This window comes from Lycorma delicatula, chromosome 4, assembly GCF_047948215.1.
Source record: "Lycorma delicatula isolate Av1 chromosome 4, ASM4794821v1, whole genome shotgun sequence".
Classification (NCBI taxonomy): Eukaryota; Metazoa; Arthropoda; class Insecta; order Hemiptera; family Fulgoridae; genus Lycorma; species Lycorma delicatula.
Genome location: NC_134458.1, coordinates 190,892,463 through 190,906,218, shown reverse-complemented (window position 1 = coordinate 190,906,218; position 13,756 = coordinate 190,892,463).

Sequence of the window (13,756 nt, the reverse complement as noted above, 5' to 3'; positions counted from 1 at the left end):
ATACTCTCGATTATTCGGATATCCGATTATCCGGTCATTCTCTTAAACCGATAATCAGTTAAACGTACGAGACACTATGACAAATTTTAAATATTCAAAAATCATTTTATACCAGTATAAGGCCTAACCTTTGCATACAAAATATATACTCTCGATTATTCGGGTGTCCGATTATCCGGTCATTCTCTTATACCGATAATCAGTTATACCTAAGAGACCGTATGACCAATTTTAAAAATTCCAGAACTTATTTGGTAGCAGTACAAGTGCTATCGTTTTCCTACAAAATATATACTGTGGATTATCCGTTCGTCTTATTATCCGGTCATCCTCTTATTATAATATTCAGTTATATCTTCGAAACGGTAAGATAAATGTAAAAAATTCAAACAGTATATTTACTAGAAGTACAAGCGGTAACGTTTTCATGCAAAAGATATACTCTTGATTATCCGGATTTCCAGTTATACGATGATTATCTTATTCCGAAATTCAGTTGTATATACGAGACGGTATGACTAATTTTCAAAATTCAAACGGCTATTTTTCACTATTTTGAGTGAGTGATAACATTTTCATAAAAATTATACGCGCTGGATCATTCGATTATCCGGTTATTTGGTTATCCGTTATTTTTTCAAAAATAGTTATATCTCCGGAAACGGTACCAATTTTAAAAATTCAAAAAGCATACTTACCAGCATTAGTACAAGGGTAATACTTTTTACTACATGGTGTCCCATATAAAACGCAACCAATCAATCACTCATCCATGAAATTTCAAAAGTCAAGCTTACTCCCTTACTTGTTACTGAAATGGACTCGTCCAAATCTGAATATCGCGGCGACGCAGTAGAACACTACCGATAGTAACAACAATGCAATCATAACGTTTAGTGTATTGCTAGAGACAAGATGGTGTTTTCGCTACATGAACGTGTTTTCATTGTTGAGTCGTACTTCAGTACGAAATCAGCGGTCGCAGTGCAAGATTTGTTTCGCCATAAGTACCGAGATAAACCGGCTTCTAACAAAATATCAGTAATAAGGTTAGTCGCAAAATTTAGAAAGACCGTTTCTATTAATAACAAGGAACACAAAAGATCTGCGTCAGGGTTGAATACAGATACAGTCACCGAAATCAAAGATCGATTACTCGCCTCACCAAATAAATCGATCAGACGTTTGTCTGCTGAAATTAATTTGTCTGAATCAATTGTTCATCGGGCGACCAAACGATTACAATTACGACCTTATCGAATTCAAACGGTTCATCGACTTCTTGAGCCCGACAAAGAAAAACGGCTACAATATTGTCAACGGTTCCGTCGATTTCTGCATGTGGGAATTAATGTTATGGATACTTATTTTTCACAGATGAAGCACGGTTTCATTTGAATGGCTACATAAACAGCCAAAACAGTAGAATTTGGATTGCTGAAAATCCCCACGTTTATCACGAAAAACAATTACACTCGCAACTCGCAGAAGTTGGGCGTGTGGTGCGCGATTTCGCGGAAGAAAATAATTGGTCCTATTTTTTCGAGTACACCATTGATGTAGAGCGATATCAGGATATTTTATTTCAGTTCATCGCACTCTTGGAAGAGGAAGACAGACACTGTTAGCTACAACATGACGGTGCGACATCGCACTACGCAGGTTCAACTTCTGATTTCGTCGAGGAATTCTTTGGTAATCGTGATATCGGTCGAGGCTTGTGGCCACCGAGATCTTCAGACTTGGACTGAAGATCTTTGACTGCGGTGGATTTTTTCTACGGGGTTACCTCAAAGAAAAAGCCTACAGCAACAAACCACGAACACTTGAACGATTGAAAATCAATATTGAACAATCTGTATTAAATATCCAGCCACAAACTTTGAAAAGAGTTGCAATAAACGCTGTAGAAAGAATTGATGCTTTTATTCAAGAAGATGGCGGCCACTTCCAACATTTATTCTAAATGTAAGGTAATGGATGGTAATAATAAAAATTACATTTACATTTACACATGCCTTTTTATTATTTCAATACCTACCAATATAAGGTTGGGTTGCGTTTTATATGGGACACCCTGTAATTAATTATAAAGTATATACGATCATTCGCGTGTCCGGTTATCCGTTCATTCTTTTATTCCGAAATCCATTTATATTTCCGGAACGGTAAAACCAAATTTAAAATTTCTACATCGTATTTATTATCCGTACATGGGCTATTATTTGCAAATATAAAATATACCCTCGATTATCCGCATTTCCTGGTTAAACAAAATATTATTTTATGAAATGTTTTATTTTTAACTTAAAATAAGGTAATAGGTTAATTCAAATTCTATATATACAGGGTTATCATAAAAGAACGGTGCGGTTACAGTAATTCATAGGAAGATTATAGGGAAATTACTAGGGGTTATATTGGTACTCCTGAAAGCCTCCAACCCAAGAGTTTGTTTATCAGCAGTTGTAACTACATCGTAAGTTCTTGTATTGTTGTTGCGGTGAGTTTAGCGAGTTACTATGTTCTCGGATAAAGACAAAGCAAAGTGTGTTTTATTGATGGCCGAATTAAAATCCGTAATTTTAGTTCAACGTGCGTTTCGACGTGAATTCGGAAGAGATCCGCCGCACAAAAATAACATAACACGTCGGTTCAAACGATTCGAAGAAACCGGATCGGTTAAGAAACAGAAATCAACCGGCAGACCGAGTGTACCAGACGAAACGGTTGAACTAATTAGACGATGGGTAATTAGAAGTCCTGGGAAGTCCATCCCCCGTCGAAGCGTCAAATTAGGTATTCCAAAATGAACAGTTCACAAAGTTTTACACAAAAAACTGAAATTACACGCTTATAAATCCAGATACTGCAAGAATTGAAACCCGATGATGGTGTAAAACGTTACAATTTCGTTGTTGAAATGTTGGACAGAATAAGTGAAAACAAATCATTTTAAACGATATAATTTTTACAGACGAAGCTACATTCCACGTGAATGGATTCGTTAACAGACACAATTTACGAATATGGGGATCTGAAAACCACTCGCAATTATTGAGAAACAACGCGATTCGCCTAAAGTTTGGTGTGGTGCAATGGAAAATCGTGTAATAGGGCCTTTCTTCTTTGCTGAAAAAACAAGTAATGGAGTTGTGTATCTTGACATGTTAACCGATTATTGCTTTCCTCAGCCGGAGGAACTCAAAAACATTCATCAACTTCATTTCCAACAAGATGGTGCTCCCCCGCACACTTCAATGCATTGGTCACGGACGCTTTGAACGAAAAATTTGGAGATCGATTGATAGGCCGGCAAGTACCCGTACTTTGGCCTCCAAGGAGTCCAGACCTGACAGCTTACAATTTTTTCTTGTAGGGGTACATCAAATGCGTTGTTTATACACAAAACATTCGCGACCTAAACCGCTTAAAAAACAGGATTAATGAAGCGATGACAATTATTAACAAAGAAATGTTTAGTGAGAAGTTGAGTATCGTTTGGACATTTGTCCAGCGACAAAGGGTGAACATATTAAAATTTATTAATTATGTTTAGAAAATGGTGTTATAGAGGAAGAAGATGAAGTTGAGGAGGATGAAATGGGAGAAACAATACTGAGATCTGAATTTAAGAGAGCATTAAAAGATTTAAATGGCAGAAAGGCTCCTGGAATAGACGGAATACCTGTAGAATTACTGCGCAGTGCAGGTGAGGAAGCGATTGATAGATTATACAAACTGGTGTGTAATATTTATGAAAAAGGGGAATTTCCGTCAGACTTCTAAAAAGGTGTTATAGTAATGATACCAAAGAAAGCAGGGGCAGATAAATGTGAAGAATACAGAACAATTAGTTTAACTAGTCATGCATCAAAAATCTTAAGAATTCTATACAGAAGAATTGAGAGGAGAGTGGAAGTGTTAGGAGAAGACCAATTTGGTTTCAGGAAAAGTATAGGGACAAGGGAAGCGATTTTAGGCCTCAGATTAATAGTAGAAGGAAGATTAAAGAAAAACAAACCAACATACGTGGCGTTTATAGACCTAGAAAAGGCATTCGATAACGTAGACTGGAATAAAATGTTCAGCATTTTAAAAAATTTAGGGTTCAAATACAGAGATAGAAGAACAATTGCTAACATGTACAGGAACCAAACAGCAACAGTAACAATTGAAGAACATAAGAAAGAAGCCGTAATAAGAAAGGGAGTCCGACAAGGATGTTCCCTATCTGCGTTACTTTTTAATCTTTACATGGAACTAGCAGTTAATGATATTAAAGAACAATTTAGATTCTGAGTAACAGTACAAGGTGAAAAGATAAAGATGCTACGATTTTCTGATGATATAGTAATTCTAGCCGAGAGTAAAAAGGATTTAGAAGAAACAATGAACGACATAGATGAAGTCCTATGCAAGAACTTTCGCATGAAAATAAACAAGAATAAAACAAAAGTAATGAAATGTAGTAGAAATAACAAAGATGGACCACTGAATGTGAAAATAGGAGGAGAAAAGATTATGGAGGTAGAAGAATTTTGTTATTTGGGAAGTAAAATTACTAAAGATGGACGAAGCAGGTACGATATAAAATGCCGAATAGCACAAGCTAAACGAGCCTTCAGTAAGAAATATAATTTGTTTACATCAAAAATTAATTTAAATGTCAGGAAAAGATTTTTGAAAGTGTATGTTTGGAGTGTCGCTTTATATGGAAGTGAAACTTGGACAATCGGAGTATCTGAGAAGAAAAGATTAGAAGCTTTTGAAATGTGGTGCTATAGGAGAATGTTAAAAATCAGATGGGTGGATAAAGTGACAAATGAAGAGGTATTGCGGCAAATAGATGAAGAAAGAAGCATTTGGAAAAATATAGTTAAAAGAAGAGACAGACTTATAGGCCACATACTAAGGCATCCTGGAATAGTCGCTTTAATATTGCAAGGACAGGTAGAAGGGAAAAATTGTGTAGGCAGGCCACGTTTGGAGTATGTAAAACAAATTTTTGGGGATGTAGGATGTAGAGGGTATACTGAAATGAAACGACTAGCACTAGATAGGGAATCTTGGAGAGCTGCATCAAACCAGTCAAATGACTGAAGACAAAAAAAAAACAAAATTAATTATTTAAAAAAATGTTTGAGTCGACAAAATTAAAAAATAAAAAAACATAAACTGTTAAGTAATTCTGTTTTAATTTATACCATGTTCAAAATCTCACCATTATTTTCTGATAATCCTGTATATTAATTAATAAATTTATAATTATAAATATAAATTAAACACTTACCAATATTATATTTAAAGTCATTTTTATATTTAAAGTTCTTTAGATGCTGTTAATAATAGAATATTTTCTACTTGTACAAATATACAATTAGATATATTAAGTGAAGTTAAATTAACACATCTGTCTTATTTATATTAATGGTTTCTTTAACTCTTCAATATGATTGGTCGATTAATATTAAATTAATTTTGATTTGTGTTTGAATAATTATTAATGTACTGATTAATTAATGAAATTATTCATTGGATTCAGCCACTGTTTTATTAGCCTAATACCGTATAATAATAAAATTATATTAATCTGTTACATAGGTCATTAATCGCTTATAAATTATTATATGGTTTTTATTATTTATTGGAACATTAAAATTATAATAAAATAGTAATATTTAGAGCTAAGAATATCTTTAATATTATATAAAGAGAAAATCCTTTTTTTATGCTAAGAATAACAAAATAAAACTACTCGATTCTTTGGAACTAAATATTTTTACCCATTTTTCTCGATATAACTAAGAACGATTTTAGATATATTTCATCTCGTATATACAGGATGATTCACAAGGATAGGGCAATACTTTGACAACTCATTCTAGAGGCTAAAAATAAATAAAAAATTCATATAAATACAGATCCGAAAACGCTTCGTTAGTTAGTTATACAGGGTGAAAGATTTCGCCCGAGTTTCAATTCTTCCGGGTAAATTAAGGTTTTCTGAAATTCTAAGAAAGTCAATTAATGGGCCAAATTCAATTGTTTCTTATGGTTTTTGAGCTGGGAAATCGGAAAAAATTGGTCTTAGAACTGTATCTCTTTTAGTTTCTATTATATCCCGTGTAAAACGCCAAAAATAGGGTAAAAAACATATTTTTTTATGTTTGACGTACAATAACGTTGTTAAATTTTGGCTTAAATCATTTGACTGGTTTGATGCAGCTCTCCAAGATTCCCTATCTAGTGCTAGTCGTTTCATTTCAGTATACCATCTACATCCTACATCCCTAACAATTTGTTTTACATATTCCAAACGTGGCCTCCCTACACAATTATTTTTTCCTTCTACCTGTCCTTCCAATATTAAAGCGACTATTCCAGGATGCCTTAGTATGTGGCCTATAAGTCTGTCTCTTCTTTTAACTATATTTTTCCAAATGCTTCTTTCTTCATCTATTTAACGCAATACCTCTTCATTTGTCACTTTATCCATTCATCTGATTATTCTCCTATAGCATCACATTTCAAAAGCTTCTAATCTTTTCTTCTCAGATACTCCGATTGTCCAAGTTTCACTTTCATATAAAGCGACGCTCCAAACATATACTTTCAAAAATCTTTTCTTGACATTTAAATTAAGTTTTGATGTAAACAAATTATATTTCTTACTGAAGGCTCGTTTCGCTTTTGCTATTCGGCATTTTATATCGCTCCTGCTTCGTCCATCTTTAGTAATTCTACTTCCTAAATAACAAAATTCTTCTACCTCCGTAATCTTTTCTCCTCCTATTTTCACATTCAGTGGTCCATCTTTGTTATTTCTGCTACATTTCAATACTTTTGTTTTAATCTTGTTTATTTTCATGCGTAGGAATTCATCTATGCCGTTCATTGTTTCTTCTAAATCCTTTTTATTCATGGCTAGAATTACTATATCATCAGCAAATCGTAGCATCTTTATATTTTCGCCTTGTACTATTACTCCGAATCTAAATTGTTCTTTAACATCATTAACTGCTAGTTCCATGTAAAGATTAAAAAGTAACGGAGATAGGGAACATCTTTGTCGGACTCCCTTTCTTATTACGGTTTCTTTCTTATGTCCTTCAATTATTACTGTTCCTGTACATGTTAGCAATTGTTCTTCTATCTCTGTATTTGAACCCTAATTTTTTTAAAATGCTGAACTTTTTATTCCAGTCTACATTATCGAACGCCTTTTCTAGGTCTATAAACGCCAAGTATGTTGGTTTGTTTTTCTTTAATATTCCTTCTACTATTAATCTGAGGCCTAAAATCGCTTCCCTTGACCCTATACTTTTCTTAAAACCAAATTGGTCTTCTCCTAACAATTCTTCCACTCTCCTCTCAATTCTTCTGTATAGAATTCTAGTTAAGATTTTTTATGCATGACTAGTTAAAATAAGTAATAAATCATACATTTTTTAAACATAAATTGTAGGGAATTTAATTATAAGAAGATTAATGTAAATAATGTCAACAAAAAAGAATAAAATTTTAAACATGTTTACTTTTATTAACAACAAACCGATGAAAATGTTACAAAAAATAGAAAACTGCTGTGTCTCTAGTAGGTACAATAATTTTAGACCTACGGAAAACAAGTTGGCCAATTTTTTTATATACTCATTCGGGGAGAGTGTCCTTTTACTCTAAGGGAGTGTCCCCCGCCCACCGGTTGTACACCCGGCACGGCAGGTTAGCTCCCCCGGTCTCGGATCTTTAATTTTATTTTATTCGCCTGCCTCTAATCCCCCGCCTCGGAGACGGGGTATGGCTACGCCACCTCCCATCCCCTCAGCAGGGAACCGGGTCTCGGTCATTATGCCTTTGCCTCTAATCAGCGGTACCGCCCCCACTAAGCGCCGAGGTACTCACAGGAGCGGCACCGCCAACCGGGACTCGGTCTTTTATTTGTCCCACACTCCCCAGGAGTTCCCCCCCCTTCTCAGGAACCCGCACACCACGGCGTCCGGGCCCTCCACGGAGGGACTGTCCTCCCTACCCTAATTTCACAAACCCCTTCTTCTGTCCTCTTCTCCCTTGGTGCGTAAGATTTCCCCGGCAAACCTACGGAACCAATCCCAGTTATCGTCACTATAGACCATCCAATTTAAGAGGTTTTCAGGTGTAAGTCCGTTGTCCGAAATTTCTCTTCTATTTGGAGCCCATCTTGGGCATACAAACACAGTGTGTTCCGCATCATCAGTCTCTGGGCAGTACACACATTGTGGGGTAGGTCTTTTTCCAATTCTAAACAGATAATGGCCGAACGAGCCATGCCCCGTCAACAGTTGTGTCGTATAAAAATCTACATTACCTATTCTATTACTAGTCCACATATTTATGTTGGGGATTAGTCACCTGGTCCAATCCCCAACTCTAGAGTGTGTCCATGTATCCTGCCACTCTTGATCAATTAGCCGTTCAACCTCATCTTTGGACATACCCCTATATCTAAATGTTCTTCGTTTAATTTGTAAATCAACGGGTAGAACCTTCGTTAATATACACAACACGTCGTATGACACTGTTCTGTATCCCGCGGCTACACGCAGTAAATCAAGCCTGTGTACTCTTTTTAATTTTGTTTTGTTTCTCTGAATATTCATTGTATCTCTCCATATCGGGGCCGCATATAAAATTGCTGACGTGGTAGCCGCAGTTATCAGTCTCCTTATTACCATTTTCGGTGTATCATGGTTCTGGAAAAGAGTCCTCAATGACTTAATCAAAGGAGTGACCTTCTTACAAATCATCTCTACGTGTTTGCTAAATCTTAGGTTTTTATCCAAAAGAACCCCTAAATACTTTGCTTCTTTGACCTCCTTAATTCTCTCTCCTCTAATGTTTATATTGAGGTTTCTAATAGATCTTCTACCTGAAAACACCATACAACAGGATTTGTTAGGGGATATCTGTAGCATGCTTCCTACCAGCCATTCATCAATTATTCGTAACGCCTGATTTGCTTTATCCTCTAGGTTATTAACTTCTCTGTCTTCTACTAGGATAGCAATGTCATCAGCATATCCAACAACAAAAACCCCCTCGGGATAATCCAATCTAAAAATTTTTTCATAAAAAATATTCCACAGTATAGGCCCAAGGACTGATCCTTGTGGAACTCCTCCAAATATCTCAAATGTGGATTTTCTTTCTAACGTTTTAACCTCGATGAATCTATGGTAAAGGTATTGATTAATCTGGTTGACCAGATAATCACTTATATTCATGGCTTGTAATGCTGCGATAATGGCTTTCCAAGGAACAGATCCAAAAGCATTTTTTATATCCAACATTATAATAAGTGGGATTTTCCTAGTTCTCCACGTGCCGTTTCTATTATTTAATGCCCAGGTCTTAACTTTGTCGATCGCGTTTATCGTAGACCGGCCTTTTCTAAATCCATATTGCTCCTCATGTAAACAACCTTTTTCCTCGAAAAAGGTAGTCGAAAGATTACTAGAAACCCGACTCAGAGAAGAAATCGAGGAAAAAAAAAGTTGGCAATACTGATTTTCTTCATCATAATTTGTTTAAATACTACTCATTTTTGTCAGTTAATTGTGGTAATGTGTTAAATAATCTTTCGCTGATCAATCGTGTTTGCAGTATTACGGCGAATTCTTATCGTACATATTTCAGAAAACTGTTAATTAGTGTAATTTTGTATTCATTTTACAGCGCATAAAAAAATCAAGTCTGTTAAAAAAAGTGAAATTCTGTTTAGTTTTGTTTTGAAAACTGCTGCGTGTCTTCATTAATGTTGAATATGCCAACATGATTTTCATCTATGGATTTTGCAATGGAAGTGCTGCGGCAGCGGTTACGGAATATGGATATAGGTATTCCGGTCGTACCTACGACCTAGGATCGTACCTTGGGAAATAGTCGATGTAGCCAGCTACGGCCTACAAAATAGAAGCTTCCCTGAATGCTGGAAGGAAGCAAGAACAGTCCTCCTCCCAAAGGCAGGACAAATTCAAGAGAACACAGCATATAGACCGATTACGCTCATAAATAATATGGGAAAAGTAGTTGAAAGGTTGTTAGAAAATAGACTTAGAAAGGAAATAGAGGAAAAACAATGTCTACATCCGGAACAATACGGATTTAGAAAGGGACGGTCCACGGTGACCGCAGTCGAGAAGGTAAAAAACTGGGCATTAAATTGCAGAAGCGGTACATGGAGGACTAGAAAAATCCCCATGATCATAATGCTTGATGTTAGAAACGCATTTGGTACGGTCCCCTGGATAGCCATCATTGAGGCGCTTCAAGCCATGCAAATAAGTAAATACTTAGTAAATCAGATAGATCAATATCTGCAAAATAGTTTCATAGAGGTCAAAACCCTAGAAAGGAAAGCCATATTTCAGGTATTCGGAGGGGTGCCGCAGGGATCTGTCCTTGGCCCAACCTTATGGAATGTTTTCTATGATAAAATCTTCAGGCTGAACTACCCCGAAGGGGTATCGATAGTAGGATACGCGGATGATATCGCAATATTAGTAGAAGACAGAGATATTAATGAACTGGAGAACAAGGCAAACCAAGCGCTTAGAACAATAGATGAATGGATGGAGGATAACAAATTAGAAATAGCTCCTAATAAATCCTGTTGCCTGGTCCTCTCGGGTAGAAGACCATTAAGAAGTGTGAATCTAAATATCAGAGGACAGAGAATCGATGAAGTAAAAGAAACAAAATACTTGGGCGTACTTCTGGACAAAAGTTTAAGGTTCAGCAAGCATATTGATATGATTTGTGGGAGAGTTACTCCTGCTGTAAAGGGATTAAGAGGATTATTTCAAAACCACGGCACACCTAAAATGGTTATTCGAAGATTGATAACCGCGGCTATCACTTCGACGGTACTGTATGCGGCTCCCATATGGGGGGCGGCGATGAACATACAGCGAAATAAAAAGAAGTTGAGAAGTGTCCATAGACTGGCATTGCTGCGTGTAGCTGCTAGTTACTGTACGGTATCGTATTACGCGCTGTGCGTACTGACCGGGGTCCTACCCATAGACCTTCAGATAAAAGCCAGAACCCTCAGACACAGCGGTATGTCGAAAGAAGAGATGGAAGGGATTATAGAACAAGAATGGCAAGAAGAGCGGGCAGGGTCCAGAGTGGGAGAGTGGACCAGACGCCTAATCCGTAATATTAAAACCTGGAATAACAATAGACTCGGAGATGTCAATTTTTACATGACACAATTACTGTCGGGGCACGGCTCTTTCGGTCAGTATCTGTATAGGATCGGGAAGAGAGCCACCCCGCAGTGCATCTATTGTCCAGAGAACGACGATGCCGAACATACGTTGTTCATATGTCCAAGATGGGCCGTTAACAGAGGTCAAATAGTAATTAATGGTCTTACACCAGAAAATCTCATAAACCGGTCGGGGTACAACAATGAGAACCGGGAATGGTTCCGCAGGTTCGCCGGGGAGGTCCTGCGGGCCAAAGAGGATGAAGACAGAAGAATGGGAGTATAAACAGTACGGTAGGGCGGACAGTCACTCCATGGAGGGCCTGTACGCCTTGGTGTGCGGGTACCTGAGAAGGGGGTGAACTCCAGGGGAGTTTGAGTTTGGGTTAAAATAAAAGACCAAGTCCCGGTCGGCGGGGTCGTCCCTGCGGGAGCCTAGGCTCTTTGTGGGGTCAGCGCTGTCGATTAGAGGCCAAAGGCGTAAAGACCGAGTCCCGGTTCCCTGCTGAGGCGCTGGGGGACGGCATAGCCGGACCTTGGCTCTAAAGCGGGGGATTGGAGGCAGGCAATGTAAAACAAAAGATCCGAGACCGGGGAGGCCAACCTGCCGTGCCGGACGTATAGCCGGCGGGTGGGGGACGCCTCCTTTGAGAGTAAAAGGACACTCTCCCCGACTGAGTATTCTTAATTGGATATCCGGTCGGGGAGAGTAGGGGAAAAAAAAAAGGTATCCCGGTCGTAAACCCACCAGGTTGGTTTAGTGGTTAACGCGTCTTCCCAAATCAGCTGATTTGGAAGTCGAGAGTTACAGCGTTCAAGTCCTAGTAGAGCCAGTTATTTTTACATGGATTTGAATGCTAGATCATGGTTACCGGTGTTCTTTGGTGGTTGGGTTTCAATTAACCACACATCTCAGGAATGGTCGAACTAAGAATGTATAAGACTAACACTTCATTTACACTCATACATATCATCCTCATTTATCCTCTAAAGAATTATCTAAACGGTAGTTACCGGAGGCTAAACAGGAAAAAAAAAAGTATCCCGGTCGTGTTGTACAAAATCGTAAACTATTTATTAGAATTTTTAATAATCTTCATGAGAACGGTACACTTCCCAGCCCGCTCATATTTCATCTGAATGACAAGCAAATCACGCTAATGAAGGTGAAAACATACAGCAGATGGTTCAACGTAGTCCGGCAATGAACACACGATTAATTTCAACACGGCTCAATATTTCACAAATTAGAGTATGGAGGACATTAAATAATAATGGATTGCATCCTTTTCATATTCAGAAAGTTCAATATCTCCAGCCTGGTAACTACGCCAGCCGGCTGCAGTTTTGTCAACGGGTTAATAGGAATCGACATTTAATTCCGTTTATACTATTTTCGGATGAAGCTACTTTCACTCGTAACGGAATAAATAACACACGGAATGCGTATCGGTGGTCTGAAGAAAACCCACATATTACAGTGGAAAAAAATTTCCAGCAACGATTTTCAGTGAATGTTTGGTGAGGTATCATAGATGACCAATTAATTGGTCCTTTCATACTACAACATCGTGTCACAGGGAAAAATTATCTGGAATTTTTACGTAATGAATTTATTGAATTTATTTTGCAGTCAACTCGTTGACTGCAATACTTACCCTGGAGCAGACATTGATAGCGACCATAATTTGGTGATAATTAAATGTAGATTGGGATTTAAAATCCTGAGGAAAAGGTGGCAGATGAATCCGTGGAATTTAGAGAAGCTTTCAGGAAGAGGAGGTAAAGAAGATTTTTAAGGATGACATCCCAAGAGGTATGAGTAAAAAAGATAAGGTAGAAAATGTAGAAGAAGAATGGGAGAATGTTAAAAAGGAAATTCTTAAATCAGCAAAAGCAAACTTAGGCGGAATAAAGAGAACTGGTAGAAAACCTTGGGTTTCAGACGATATATTGCAGCTGATGGATGAACGTAGAAAATATAAGAATGCTAATGATGAAGAAAGTAAAAGGAACTATCGGCAATTAAGAAATGCTATAAATAGGAAGTGCAAACTGGCGAAAGAAGAGTGGATTAAAGAAAAGTGTTCAGAAGTGGAAAGAGAAATGAACATTGGTAAAATAGACGGAGCATACAGGAAAGTTAACTTAACTAGAATTCCGTACAGAAGAATTGAGAGGAGAGTGGAGGAAGTGTTACGAGAAGACCGATTTGGTTTCAGAAAAAGTATAGGGACAAGGGAAGCAATTTTAGGCCTCAGATTAATAGTAGAAGGAAGATTAAAGAAAAACAAACCGACATACTTGGCGTTTATTGACCTAAAAAAGGCATTCGATAACGTAGACTGGAATAAAATGTTCAGCATTTTAAAAAAATTAGGGTTCAAATACAGAGATAGAAGAACAATTGCTAACATGTAGAACCAAACAGCAACAGTAATAATCGAAGAACATAAGAAAGAAGCCGTAATAAGAAAGGGAGTCCGACAAGGGTGTTCCCTGTCT